The sequence below is a fragment of the Harmonia axyridis genome, chromosome 5, assembly GCF_914767665.1.
Source record: "Harmonia axyridis chromosome 5, icHarAxyr1.1, whole genome shotgun sequence".
Taxonomy (NCBI): Eukaryota; Metazoa; Arthropoda; class Insecta; order Coleoptera; family Coccinellidae; genus Harmonia; species Harmonia axyridis.
The window spans coordinates 20928308-20943818 of NC_059505.1; positions in this window are offsets into that span (position 1 = coordinate 20928308).

Sequence of the window (15511 nt, forward strand, 5' to 3'; positions counted from 1 at the left end):
AAATCGGTAAGCAGAGTTGGTATTGGCAGTTCATGATTATTCGAATTCCACTCACGAATGACAATATTTGAGTCGAAGAATTTTCTCGAATTTTATCGAATTTTCCTTACCCCGGACCTCAAAAAATTGTAAAAAATTAAAAGTTCCTTCTTGGTAATAATATACCTCTTTTTCTATTGATCTGGTCACGTAGATCACGAAAGTTTTTATTTGAGGGGTTTGCGACGAATAGTTTAGGAGATATAACGATTTTTGTAGAGAGATTGAATTTTTACGGTTTTTTCCAAAGATTTCGAATTCAAATTTCTCCTAAACTATGGGGACTACGGAAAATCGGTAAGCAGAGTTGGTATTGGCAGTTCATGGTTATTCGAATCCCATACTCGCCTGACAATATTTGAGTCGAAAAATTTTCTCGAATTTTCTCGAATTTTCCTTACCCCGGACCTTAAAAAATTGTAAAAAATTAAAAGTTCCTTCTTGGTAATAATATACCTCTTTTCCTATTGATCTGGTCATGTAGATCACGAAAGTTTTTATTTGAGGAGTCTGCGACGAATAGTTTAGGAGATATAACGATTTTTATAGAGAGATTGAATTTTCTCGAATTTTCCTTACCCCGGACCTTGAAAAATTGTAAAAAATTAAAAGATCTTTCTTGGTAATAAAATACCTCTTTTTCTATTGATCTGTTCACGTAGATCACGAAAGTTTTTATTTGAGGGGTCTGCGACGAATAATTTAACGATTTTTGTAGAGAGATTGAATTTTCTCGAATTTTCCTTACCCCGGACCTTAAAAAATTGTAAAAAATTAAAAGTTCCTTCTTGGTGATAATATACCTCTTTTCTATTGATCTGTTTACGTAGATCACGAAAGTTTTTATATGAGGGGTCTGCGACGAATAGTTTAGGAGATATAACGATTTTTATAGAGAGATTGAATTTTTACGGTTTTTTCCAAAAATTTCGACTTCAAATTTCTCCTAAACTATGGAGACTACGGAAAATCGGTAAGCAGAGTTGGTATTGGCAGTTCATGATTATTCGAATTCCACTCACGAATGCCAATATTTGAGTCGAAGAATTTTCTCGAATTTTCTCGAATTTTAATTACCCCGGACCTTAAAAAATTGTAAAAAATTAAAAGTTCCTTCTTGGTAATAATATACCTCTTTTTCTATTGATCTGGTCACGTAGATCACGAAAGTTTTCATATGAGGGCTCTCCGACGAATAGTTTAGGAGATATAACGATTTTTGTAGAGAGATTGAATTTTTACGGTTTTTTCCAAAAATTTCGAATTCAAATTTCTCCTAAACTATGGGGACTACGGAAAATCGGTAAGCAGAGTTGGTGTTGGCAGTTCATGGTTATTCGAATCCCACTCTCGCCTGACAATATTTGAGTCGAAAAATTTTCTCGAATTTTCTCGAATTTTCCTTACCCCGGACCTTAAAAAATTGTAAAAAATTAAAAGTTCCTTCTTGGTAATAATATACCTCTTTTTCTATTGATCTGGTCACGTAGATCACGAAAGTTTTTATTTGAGGGGTTTGCGACGAATAGTTTAGGAGATATAACGATTTTTGTAGAGAGATTGAATTTTTACGGTTTTTTCCAAAAATTTCGAATTCAAATTTCTCCTAAACTATGGGGACTACGGAAAATCGGTAAGCAGAGTTGGTATTGGCAGTTCATGGTTATTCGAATCCCATACTCGCCTGACAATATTTGAGTCGAAAAATTTTTTCGAATTTTCCTTACCCCGGACCTTAAAAAATTGTAAAAAATTAAAAGTTCCTTCTTGGTAATAATATACCTCTTTTCCTATTGATCTGGTCATGTAGATCACGAAAGTTTTTATTTGAGGAGTCTGCGACGAATAGTTTAGGAGATATAACGATTTTTATAGAGAGATTGAAGTTTCTCGAATTTTCCTTACCCCGGACCTTGAAAAATTGTAAAAAATTAAAAGATCTTTCTTGGTAATAATATACCTCTTTTTCTATTGATCTGGTCATGTAGATCACGAAAGTTTTCATTGGAGGAGTCTGCGACGAATAGTTTAGGAGATATAACGATTTTTGTAGAGAGATTGGATTTTCTCGAATTTTCCTTACCCCGGACCTTAAAAAATTGTAAAAAATTAAAAGTTCCTTCTTGGTGATAATATACCTCTTTTTCTATTGATCTGTTCATGTAGATCACGAAAGTTTTTATATGAGGGGTCTGCGACGAATAGTTTAGGAGATATAACGATTTTTATAGGGAGATTGAATTTTTACGGTTTTTTCCAAAAATTTCGATTTCAAATTTCTCCTAAACTATGGGGACTACGGAAAATCGGTAAGCAGAGTTGGTATTGGCAGTTCATGATTATTCGAATTCCACTCACGAATGACAATATTTGAGTCGAAGAATTTTCTCGAATTTTTCTTACCCCGGACCTTGAAAAATTGTAAAAAATTAAAAGTTCCTTCTTGGTAATAAAATACCTCTTTTTCTATTGATCTGTTCACGTAGATCACGAAAGTTTTTATTTGAGGGGTCTGCGACGAATAGTTTAGGAGATATAACGATTTTTGTTGAGAGATTGAATTTTCTCGAATTTTCCTTACCCCGGACTTTAAAAAATTGTAAAAAATTAAAAGTTCCTTCTTGGTGATAATATACCTCTTTTTCTATTGATCTGTTCACGTAGATCACGAAAGTTTTTATATGAGGGGTCTGCGACGAATAGTTTAGGAGATATAACGATTTTTATAGGGAGATTGAATTTTTACGGTTTTTTCCAAAAATTTCGAATTCAAATTTCTCCTAAACTATGGGGACTACGGAAAATCGGTAAGCAGAGTTGGTATTGGCAGTTCATGGTTATTCGAATCCCACTCTCGCCTGACAATATTTGAGTCGAAAAATTTTCTCGAATTTTCTCGAATTTTCCTTACCCCGGACCTTAAAAAATTGTAAAAAATTGAAAGTTCCTTCTTGGTTATAATATACCTCTTTTTCTATTGATCTCATGTAGATCACGAAAGTTTTTATTTGAGGAGTCTGCGACGAATAGTTTAGGAGATATAACGATTTTTATAGAGAGATTGAAGTTTCTCGAATTTTCCTTACCCCGGACCTTGAAAAATTGTAAAAAATTAAAAGACCTTTCTTGGTAATAATATACCTCTTTTTCTATTGATCTGGTCATGTAGATCACGAAAGTTTTTATTTGAGGAGTCTGCGACGAATAGTTTAGGAGATATAACGATTTTTGTAGAGAGATTGGATTTTCTCGAATTTTCCTTACCCCGGACCTTAAAAAATTGTGAAAAATTAAAAGTTCCTTGTTGGTGATAATATACCTCTTTTTTTATTGATCTGGTCACGGAGATCACGAAAGTTTTTATTTGAGGGGTTTGCGACGAATAGTTTAGGAGATATAACGATTTTTATAGAGAGATTGAATTTTCTCGAATTTTCCTTACCCCGGACCTTGAAAAATTGTAAAAAATTGAAAGATCTTTCTTGGTAATAAAATACCTCTTTTTCTATTGATCTGTTCACGTAGATCACGAAAGTTTTTATTTAAGGGTTCTGCGACGAATAGTTTAGGAGATATAACGATTTTTGTAGAGAGATTGAATTTTCTCGAATTTTCCTTACCCCGGACCTTAAAAAATTGTAAAAAATTGAAAGTTCCTTCTTGGTAATAATATACCTCTTTTTCTATTGATCTGGTCATGTAGATCACGAAAGTTTTTATTTGAGGAGTCTGCGACGAATAGTTTAGGAGATATAACGATTTTTATAGAGAGATTGAATTTTCTCGAATTTTCCTTACCCCGGACCTTGAAAAATTGTAAAAAATTGAAAGATCTTTCTTGGTAATAAAATACCTCTTTTTCTATTGATCTGTTCACGTAGATCACGAAAGTTTTTATTTAAGGGTTCTGCGACGAATAGTTTAGGAGATATAACGATTTTTGTAGAGAGATTGAATTTTCTCGAATTTTCCTTACCCCGGACCTTTAAAAATTGTAAAAAATTAAAAGTTCCTTCTTGGTGATAATATACCTCTTTTTCTATTGATCTGTTCACGTAGATCACGAAAGTTTTCATATGAGGGCTCTCCGACGAATAGTTTAGGAGATATAACGATTTTTATAGAGAGATTGAATTTTTACGGTTTTTTCCAAAAATTTCGACTTCAAATTTCTCCTAAACTATGGGGACTACGGAAAATCGGTAAGCAGAGTTGGTATTGGCAGTTCATGATTATTCGAATTCCACTCACGAATGACAATATTTGAGTCGAAGAATTTTCTCGAATTTTCTCGAATTTTCCTTACCCCGGACCTTAAAAAATTGTAAAAAATTAAAAGTTCCTTCTTGGTAATAATATACCTCTTTTTTTATTGATCTGGTCACGTAGATCACGAAAGTTTTTATTTGAGGGGTTTGCGACGAATAGTTTAGGAGATATAACGATTTTTGTAGAGAGATTGAATTTTTACGGTTTTTTCCAAAAATTTCGAATTCAAATTCCTCCTAAACTATGGGGACTACGGAAAATCGGTAAGCAGAGTTGGTATTGGCAATTCATGGTTATTCGAATCCCACTCTCGCCTGACAATATTTGATTCGAAAAATTTTCTCGAATTTTCTCGAATTTTCCTTACCCCGGACCTTAAAAAATTGTAAAAAATTAAAAGTTCCTTCTTGGTAATAAGATACCTCTTTTTCTATTGATCTGGTCATGTAGATCACAAAAGTTTTTATTTGAGGAGTCTGCGACGAATAGTTTAGGAGATATAACGATTTTTATAGAGAGATTGAATTTTCTCGAATTTTCCTTACCCCGGACCTTGAAAAATTGTAAAAAATTAAAAGATCTTTCTTGGTAATAAAATACCTCTTTTTCTATTGATCTGTTCACGTAGATCACGAAAGTTTTTATTTGAGGGGTCTGCGACGAATAGTTTAGGAGATATAACGATTTTTGTAGAGAGATTGAATTTTCTCGAATTTTCCTTACCCCGGACCTTAAAAAATTGTAAAAAATTAAAAGTTCCTTCTTGATAATAATATAACTCTTTTTCTATTGATCTGGTCACGTAGATCACGAAAGTTTTTATTTGAGGGGTTTGCGACGAATAGTTTAGGAGATATAACGATTTTTGTAGAGAGATTGAATTGTTACGGTTTTTTCCAAAAATTTCGAATTCAAATTTCTCCTTAACTATGGGGACTACGGAAAATCGGTAAGCAGAGTTGGTATTGGCAGTTCATGATTATTCGAATTCCACTCACGAATGACAATATTTGAGTCGAAGAATTTTCTCGAATTTTCCTTACCCCGGACCTTAAAAAATTGTAAAAAATTAAAAGTTCCTTCTTGGTAATAATATACCTCTTTTTTTATTGATCTGGTCACGTAGATCACGAAAGTTTTTATTTGAGGGGTTTGCGACGAATAGTTTAGGAGATATAACGATTTTTGTAGAGAGATTGAATTTTTACGGTTTTTTCCAAAAATTTCGAATTCAAATTCCTCCTAAACTATGGGGACTACGGAAAATAGGTAAGCAGAGTTGTTGGTATTGGCAATTCATGGTTATTCGAATCCCACTCTCGCCTGACAATATTTGATTCGAAAAATTTTCTCGAATTTTCTCGAATTTTCCTTACCCCGGACCTTAAAAAATTGTAAAAAATTAAAAGTTTTTTCTTGGTAATAAGATACCTCTTTTTCTATTGATCTGGTCATGTAGATCACGAAAGTTTTTATTTGAGGAGTCTGCGACGAATAGTTTAGGAGATATAACGATTTTTATAGAGAGATTGAATTTTCTCGAATTTTCCTTACCCCGGACCTTGAAAAATTGTAAAAAATTAAAAGATCTTTCTTGGTAATAAAATACCTCTTTTTCTATTGATCTGTTCACGTAGATCACGAAAGTTTTTATTTGAGGGGTCTGCGACGAATAGTTTAGGAGATATAACGATTTTTGTAGAGATATTGAATTTTCTCGAATTTTCCTTAACCCGGACCTTAAAAAATTGTAAAAAATTAAAAGTTATTTCTTGGTGATAATATACCTCTTTTTCTATTGATCTGTTCACGTAGATCACGAAAGTTTTTATATGAGAGGTCTGCGACGAATAGTTTAGGAGATATAACGATTTTTATAGAGAGATTGAATTTTTACGGTTTTTTCCAAAAATTTCGAATTCAAATTTCTCCTAAACTATGGGGACTACGGAAAATCGGTAAGCAGAGTTGGTATTGGCAGTTCATGATTATTCGAATCCCACTCACGAATGACAATATTTGAGTCGAAGAATTTTCTCGAATTTTCTCGAATTTTCCTTACCCCGGATCTTAAAAAATTGTAAAAAATTGAAGGTTCCTTCTTGGTAATAATATACCTCTTTTTCTATTGATCTGGTCACGTAGATCACGAGAGTTTTTATTTGAGGGGTTTGCGACGAATAGTTCCATTTTGTTGATTTTCTGGATTTGGACGTCACGCAGGTAGCTATAGCTCCCACGTGGTAAGGTCAATTGCTGCTGTAAACACAAATGGACGGCTGACTTCTGTTGTTGATTTCATTTGTTTGTTATTTCCTTCAATGTTTCTTAATCTAACACTTTTTATCTTATTGCACAGGGACGAAAGCTTGACACACGTGTCTAAGGAAACCACATTGGTATAAGGGACTGTTCTTATTCCCTTCTTCTTGTTTAATGAACAATTATTCAAGTAAGCCATTCCACATTGTTGTTTTTCTTGGACTCGGATATCACGCAGGTAGCTATAGCTCGTACGTGGTAAGGTCAATTGCTGCTGTTACCACAATTGGACGGCTGACTTCTGTTGTTGATTTCATTTGTGTGTTATTTTTCTCAATGTTTCTTTCTCTAACACTCTTTATCGTATTGCAGAGGAACGAAAACTTGACACACGTGTCTAAGGAAACCACTTTGGTATACGGGACTGTTCTCATTCCCTTTTTCTTTGTTTAATGAACAATTGTTCAAGTAAGCCATTCCACATTGTTGATTTTCTTGGACTCGGATGTCACGCAGGTAGCTATAATCTCCCTCGTGGTAAGGTCAATTTCTGCTGTAAACACAATTGGTTGGCTGACTTCTGTTGTTGATTTCATTTGTTTGTTATTTCCTTCAATGTTTCTTACTCTAACACTTTTTATCGTATTGCAGAGGGAGGAAAGCTGGACCCACGTGTCTGAGGAAACCACTTTGGTATAAGGGACTGTTCTTATTCCCTTTTTTTCGTTTAATGAACAATTGTTCAAGTAAGCCATTCCACATTGTTGGTTTTCTTGGACTCGGATGTCACGCAGGTAGCTATAATCTCCCACGTGGTAAGGTCAATTGCTGCTGTAAACACAATTGGACGGCTATCTTCTGTTGTTGATTTCATTTGTTTGTTATTTCCTTCAATGTTTCTTACTCTTTTATCGTATTGCAGAGGGACGAAAGCTTGACACACGTGTCTAAGAAAACCGCTCTGCTTTGGGAGATTGTGCTCATTCCCTTTTTCTTCATTTAACGAACAAATCCAAGTAAGCCATTCCAAAATGTTGTTTTTCTTGGACTCGGATGTCACGCAGGTAGCTATAGCTCCCACCTGGTAAGGTCAATTGCTGGTGTAACCACAATTGAACGGCTTACTTCTGTTGTTGATTTCATTTGATTAATATTTCCTTCAATGTTGCTTATTCTAACACTTTTTATCTTATTGCACAGGGACGAAAGCTAGACACACGCTTCGAAGGAAACCACATTGGTATAAAGGACTGTTCTTATTTCCTTCTTTTTGTTTAATGAACAATTATCCAAGTAAGCCATTCCACATTGTTGTTCTTCTAGGACTCGGATGTCACGCAGATAGCTATAGCTTCCACGTGGTAAGGTCAATTGCTGCTAAAACCACAATTGGACGGCTGACTTCTGTAGTTGATTTCATTTGTTTGTTATTTCCTTCAATGTTTCTCACTCTAACAGTCTTTATCGTATTGCAGAGGAACGAAAACTTGACACACGTGTCTAAGGAAACCACTTTGGTATAAGGGACTGTTTGTATTCCTTTTTTTTTTGGTTCAATGAACAATTGTTCAAGTAAGCCATTCCACATTGTTGATTTTCTTGGACTCGGATATCACGCAGGTAGCTATAATCTCCCACGTTGTAAGGTCAATTGCTGCTGTAACCACAATTGGACGGCTGACTTCTGTTGTTGATTTCATTTGTTTGTTATTTCCTTCAATGTTTCTCACTCTAACACTCTTTATCGTATTGCAGAGGAACGAAAACTTGACACACGTGTCTAAGGAAGCCACTTTGGTATAAGGGACTGTTTGTATTCCTTTTTTTTTTGGTTCAATGAACAATTGTTCAAGTAAGCCATTCCACATTGTTGATTTTCTTGGACTCGGATATCACGCAGGTAGCTATAATCTCCCACGTTGTAAGGTCAATTGCTGCTGTAACCACAATTGGACGGCTGACTTCTGTTGTTGATTCCTTTTGTTTGTTATTTCCTTCAATGTTTCTCACACTAACACTTTTTGTCGTATTGCAGAGGGACGAAAGCTTGACACACGTGTCTAAGGAAACCACATTGGTATAAAGGACTGTTCATATTCTCTTCTTTTTGTTTAATGAACAATTATCCAAGTAAGCCGTTTCACATTGTTGATTTTCTTGGACTCCGATGTCACGCAGCGAGCTATAATCTCCACGTGGTAAGGTCAATTGCTGCTGTAACCACAATTGGACGGCTGAATTCTGCTGTTGATTTCATTTGTTTGTTATTTCCTTCAATGTTTCTCATTCTAACACTTTTCATCGTATTCACGCAGGTAGCTATAGCTCTCACGTGGTAAGGTCAATTGCTGGTGTAACCACAATTGGACGGCTGACTTCTGTTGTTGATTTCATTTGTTTGTTATTTCCCTCAATGTTTCTTACTCTAACACTTTTTATCGTATTGCAGAGGGAGGAAAGCTATACACACGTGTCTGAGGAAACCACTTAGGTATAAAGGACTGTTCTTATTCCCTTTTTTTTTTGTTTAATGAACAATTGTTCAAGTAAGCCATTCCCCATTGTTGATTTTCTTGGACTCGGATGTCACGCAGGTGGCTATGATCTCCCACGTGGTAAGGTCAATTGCTGCTGTAAACACAAATGGACGGCTGACTTCTGTTGTTGATTTCATTTGTTTGTCATTTCCTCCAATGTTTCTTAATCTAACACTTTTTATCGTATTGCAGAGGGAGGAAAGCTAGACCCACGTGTCTGAGGAAACCACTTTGGTATAAGGGACTGTTCTTATTCCCTTTTTTTTTGTTTAATGAACAATTGTTCAAGTAAGCCATTCCACATTGTTGATTTTCTTGGACTCGGATGTCACGCAGGTAGCTATAATCTCCCACGTGGTAAGGTCAATTTCTGCTGTAAACACAATTGGTTGGCTGACTTCTGTTGTTGATTTCATTTGTTTGTTATTTCCTTCAATGTTTCTTACTCTAACACTTTTTATCGTATTGCAGAGGGAGGAAAGCTAGACCCACGTGTCTGAGGAAACCACTTTGGTATAAGGGACTGTTCTTATTCCCTTTTTTTTCGTTTAATGAACAATTGTTCAAGTAAGCCATTCTACATTGTTGATTTTCTGGGACTCGGATGTCACGCAGGTAGCTATAATCTCCCACGTGGTAAGGTCAATTGCTGCTGTAAACACAATTGGACGGCTATCTTCTGTTGTTGATTCCATTTGTTTGTTATTTCCTTAAATGTTTCTTACTCTTTTATCGTATTGCAGAGGGACGAAAGCTTGACACACGTGTCTAAGAAAACCGCTCTGCTTTGGGAGATTGTGCTTATTCTCTTTTTCTTCATTTAACGAACAATTCCAAGTAAGCCATTCCAAAATGTTGTTTTTCTTGTACTCGGATGTCACGCAGGTAGCTATAATCTTCCAACGTGTTAAGTTCAATTGCTTACTTCTGTTGTTGATTTCATTTGATTAATATTTCCTTCAATGTTGCTTATTCTAACACTTTTTATCTTATTGCACAGGGACGAAAGCTAGACACACGTGTCGAGGGAAACCACATTGGTATAAAGGACTGTTCTTATTTCCTTCTTTTTGTTTAATGAACAATTATCCAAGTAAGCCATTCCACATTGTTGTTCTTCTAGGACTCGGATGTCACGCAGGTAGCTATAGCTTCCACGTGGTAAGGTCAATTGCTGCTAAAACCACAATTGGACGGCTGACTTCTGTAGTTGAGTTCATTTGTTTGTTATTTCCTTCAATGTTTCTCACTCTAACACTCTTTATCGTATTGCAGAGGAACGAAAACTTGACACACGTGTCTAATGAAACCTTTTTGGTATAAGGAAGTGTTCTTATTCTCTTTTTTTTTGTTTAATGAACAATTATTCAAGTAAGCCATTTCACATTGTTGATTTTCTTGGACTCGGATATCACGCAGGTAACTATAATCTCCCACGTTGTAAGGTCAATTGCTGCTGTAACCACAATTGGACGGCTGACTTCTGTTGTTGATTTCATTTGTTTGTTATTTCCTTCAATGTTTCTCACTCTAACACTCTTTATCGTATTGCAGAGGAACGAAAACTTGACACACGTGTCTAAGGAAACCACTTTGGTATCAGGGACTGTTTGTATTCCTTTTTTTTTTGGTTCAATGAACAGTTGTTCAAGTAAGCCATTCCACATTGTTGATTTTCTTGGACTCGGATATCACGCAGGTAGCTATAATCTCCCACGTTGTAAGGTCAATTGCTGCTGTAACCACAATTGGACGGCTGACTTCTGTTGTTGATTTCATTTGTTTGTTATTTCCTTCAATGTTTCTCACTCTAACACTCTTTATCGTATTGCAGAGGAACGAAAACTTGACACACGTGTCTAAGGAAACCACATTGGTATAAAGGACTGTTCATATTCTCTTCTTTTTGTTTAATGAACAATTATCCAAGTAAGCCGTTTCACATTGTTGATTTTCTTGGACTCCGATGTCACGCAGCTAGCTATAATCTCCACGTGGTAAGGTCAATTGCTGCTGTAACCACAATTGGACGGCTGACTCCTGTTTTTGATTTCATTTGTTTGTTATTTCCTTCAATGTTTCTCACTCTTTTATCGTATTGCAGAGGGAAGAAAGCTTTACACACGTGTCTAAAGAAACCACTTTGGTATACGGGACTGTTCTTATTCCCTTTTTTTTTTGTTTAATGAACAATTGTTCAAGTAAGCCATTCCACATTGTTGATTTTCTTGGACTCCCATGTCACGCAGGTAGCTATAATCTCCCACATGGTAAGGTCAATTGCTGCTGTAACCACAATTGGACGGCTGAATTCTGCTGTTGATTTCATTTGTTTGTTATTTCCTTCAATGTTTCTCATTCTAACACTTTTCATCGTATTCACGCAGGTAGCTATAGCTCTCACGTGGTAAGGTCAATTGCTGGTGTAACCACAATTGGACGGCTGACTTCTGTTGTTGATTTCATTTGTTTGTTATTTCCCTCAATGTTTCTTACTCTAACACTTTTTATCGTATTGCAGAGGGAGGAAAGCTAGACACACGTGTCTGAGGAAACCACTTAGGTATAAAGGACTGTTCTTATTCCCTTTTTTTTTTGTTTAATGAACAATTGTTCAAGTAAGCCATTCCCCATTGTTGATTTTCTTGGACTCGGATGTCACGCAGGTGGCTATGATCTCCCACGTGGTAAGGTCAATTGCTGCTGTAAACACAAATGGACGACTGACTTCTGTTGTTGATTTCATTTGTTTGTCATTTCCTCCAATGTTTCTTAATCTAACACTTTTTATCGTATTGCAGAGGGAGGAAAGCTAGACCCACGTGTCTGAGGAAACCACTTTGGTATAAGGGACTGTTCTTATTCCCTTTTTTTTTGTTTAATGAACAATTGTTCAAGTAAGCCATTCCACATTGTTGATTTTCTTGGACTCGGATGTCACGCAGGTAGCTATAATCTCCCACGTGGTAAGGTCAATTTCTGCTGTAAACACAATTGGTTGGCTGACTTCTGTTGTTGATTTCATTTGTTTGTTATTTCCTTCAATGTTTCTTACTCTAACACTTTTTATCGTATTGCAGAGGGAGGAAAGCTAGACCCACGTGTCTTAGGAAACCACTTTGGTATAAGGGACTGTTCTTATTCCCTTTTTTTTTTGTTTAATGAACAATTGTTCAAGTAAGCCATTCTACATTGTTGATTTTCTTGGACTCGGATGTCACGCAGGTAGCTATAATCTCAGACGTGGTAAGGTCAATTGCTGCTGTAAACACAATTGGACGGCTATCTTCTGTTGTTGATTCCATTTGTTTGTTATTTCCTTAAATGTTTCTTACTCTTTTATCGTATTGCAGAGGGACGAAAGCTTGACACACGTGTCTAAGAAAACCGCTCTGCTTTGGGAGATTGTGCTTATTCTCTTTTTCTTCATTTAACGAACAATTCCAAGTAAGCCATTCCAAAATGTTGTTTTTCTTGTACTCGGATGTCACGCAGGTAGCTATAATCTTCCAACGTGTTAAGTTCAATTGCTGCTGTAACCAAATATGGACGGCTTACTTCTGTTGTTGATTTCATTTGATTAATATTTCCTTCAATGTTGCTTATTCTAACACTTTTTATCTTATTGCACAGGGACGAAAGCTAGACACACGTGTCGAGGGAAACCACATTGGTATAAAGGACTGTTCTTATTTCCTTCTTTTTGTTTAATGAACAATTATCCAAGTAAGCCATTCCACATTGTTGTTCTTCTAGGACTCGGATGTCACGCAGGTAGCTATAGCTTCCACGTGGTAAGGTCAATTGCTGCTAAAACCACAATTGGACGGCTGACTTCTGTAGTTGAGTTCATTTGTTTGTTATTTCCTTCAATGTTTCTCACTCTAACACTCTTTATCGTATTGCAGAGGAACGAAAACTTGACACACGTGTCTAATGAAACCACTTTGGTATAAGGAAGTGTTCTTTTTTTCTCTTTTTTTTTGTTTAATGAACAATTATTCAAGTAAGCCATTTCACATTGTTGATTTTCTTGGACTCGGATATCACGCAGGTAACTATAATCTCCCACGTTGTAAGGTCAATTGCTGCTGTAACCACAATTGGACGGCTGACTTCTGTTGTTGATTTCATTTGTTTGTTATTTCCTTCAATGTTTCTCACTCTAACACTCTTTATCGTATTGCAGAGGGACGAAAGCTTGACACACGTGTCTAAGAAAACCGCTCTGCTTTGGGAGATTGTGCTCATTCCCTTTTTCTTCATTTAACGAACAAATCCAAGTAAGCCATTCCAAAATGTTGTTTTTCTTGGACTCGGATGTCACGCAGGTAGCTATAGCTCCCACCTGGTAAGGTCAATTGCTGGTGTAACCACAATTGAACGGCTTACTTCTGTTGTTGATTTCATTTGATTAATATTTCCTTCAATGTTGCTTATTCTAACACTTTTTATCTTATTGCACAGGGACGAAAGCTAGACACACGCTTCGAAGGAAACCACATTGGTATAAAGGACTGTTCTTATTTCCTTCTTTTTGTTTAATGAACAATTATCCAAGTAAGCCATTCCACATTGTTGTTCTTCTAGGACTCGGATGTCACGCAGATAGCTATAGCTTCCACTTGGTAAGGTCAATTGCTGCTAAAACCACAATTGGACGGCTGACTTCTGTAGTTGATTTCATTTGTTTGTTATTTCCTTCAATGTTTCTCACTCTAACACTCTTTATCGTATTGCAGAGGAACGAAAACTTGACACACGTGTCTAAGGAAACCACTTTGGTATAAGGGACTGTTTGTATTCCTTTTTTTTTTGGTTCAATGAACAATTGTTCAAGTAAGCCATTCCACATTGTTGATTTTCTTGGACTCGGATATCACGCAGGTAGCTATAATCTCCCACGTTGTAAGGTCAATTGCTGCTGTAACCACAATTGGACGGCTGACTTCTGTTGTTGATTTCATTTGTTTGTTATTTCCTTCAATGTTTCTCACTCTAACACTCTTTATCGTATTGCAGAGGAACGAAAACTTGACACACGTGTCTAAGGAAACCACTTTGGTATAAGGGACTGTTTGTATTTCTTTTTTTTTTGGTTCAATGAACAATTGTTCAAGTAAGCCATTCCACATTGTTAATTTTCTTGGACTCGGATATCACGCAGGTAGCTATAATCTCCCACGTTGTAAGGTCAATTGCTGCTGTAACCACAATTGGACGGCTGACTTCTGATGTTGATTTCATTTGTTTGTTATTTCCTTCAATGTTTCTCACACTAACACTTTTTGTCGTATTGCAGAGGGACGAAAGCTTGACACACGTGTCTAAGGAAACCACATTGGTATAAAGGACTGTTCTTATTCTCTTCTTTTTGTTTAATGAACAATTATCCAAGTAAGCCGTTTCACATTGTTGATTTTCTTGGACTCCGATGTCACGCAGCTAGCTATAATCTCCACGTGGTAAGGTCAATTGCTGCTGTAACCACAATTGGACGGCTGACTTCTGTTGTTGATTTCATTTGTTTGTTATTTCCTTCAATGTTTCTCACTCTTTTATCGTATTGCAGAGGGACGAAAGCTTGACACACGTGTCTAAAGAAACCACTTTGGTATACGGGACTGTTTTATTCCTTTTTTTTTTTGTTTAATGAACAATTGTTCAAGTAAGCCATTCCACATTGTTGATTTTCTTGGACTCGGATGTCACGCAGGTAGCTATGATCTCCCACGTGGTAAGGTCAATTGCTGCTGTAAACACGAATGGACGGCTGACTTCTGTTGTTAATTTCATTTGTTTGTTATTTCCTTCAATGTTTCTTAATCTTACACTTTTTATCTTATTGCACAGGGACGAAAGCTTGACACACGTGTCTAAGGAAACCACATTGGTATAAGGGACTGTTCTTATTCCCTCCCTTCTTCTTGTTTAATGAACAATTTTTCAAGTAAGCCATTCCACATTGTTGTTTTTCTTGGACTCGGATATCACGCAGGTAGCTATAGCTCACACGTGGTAAGGTCAATTGCTGCTGTTACCACAATTGGACGGCTGACTTCTGTTGTTGATTTCATTTGTGTGTTATTTCTCTCAATGTTTCTTTCTCTAACACTCTTTATCGTATTGCAGAGGAACGAAAACTTGACACACGTGTCTAAGGAAACCACTTTGGTATAAGGGACTGTTCTTATCCCCTTTTTTTTTGTTTGTTTCTGTTGTTGATTTCATTTGTTTGTTATTTCCTTCAATGTTGCTTATTCTAACACTTTTTATCTTATTGCACAGGGACGAAAGCTAGACACACGTGTCGAGGGAAACCACATTGGTATAAAGGACTGTTCTTATTTCCTTCTTTTTGTTTAATGAACAATTATCCAAGTAAGCCATTCCACATTGTTGTT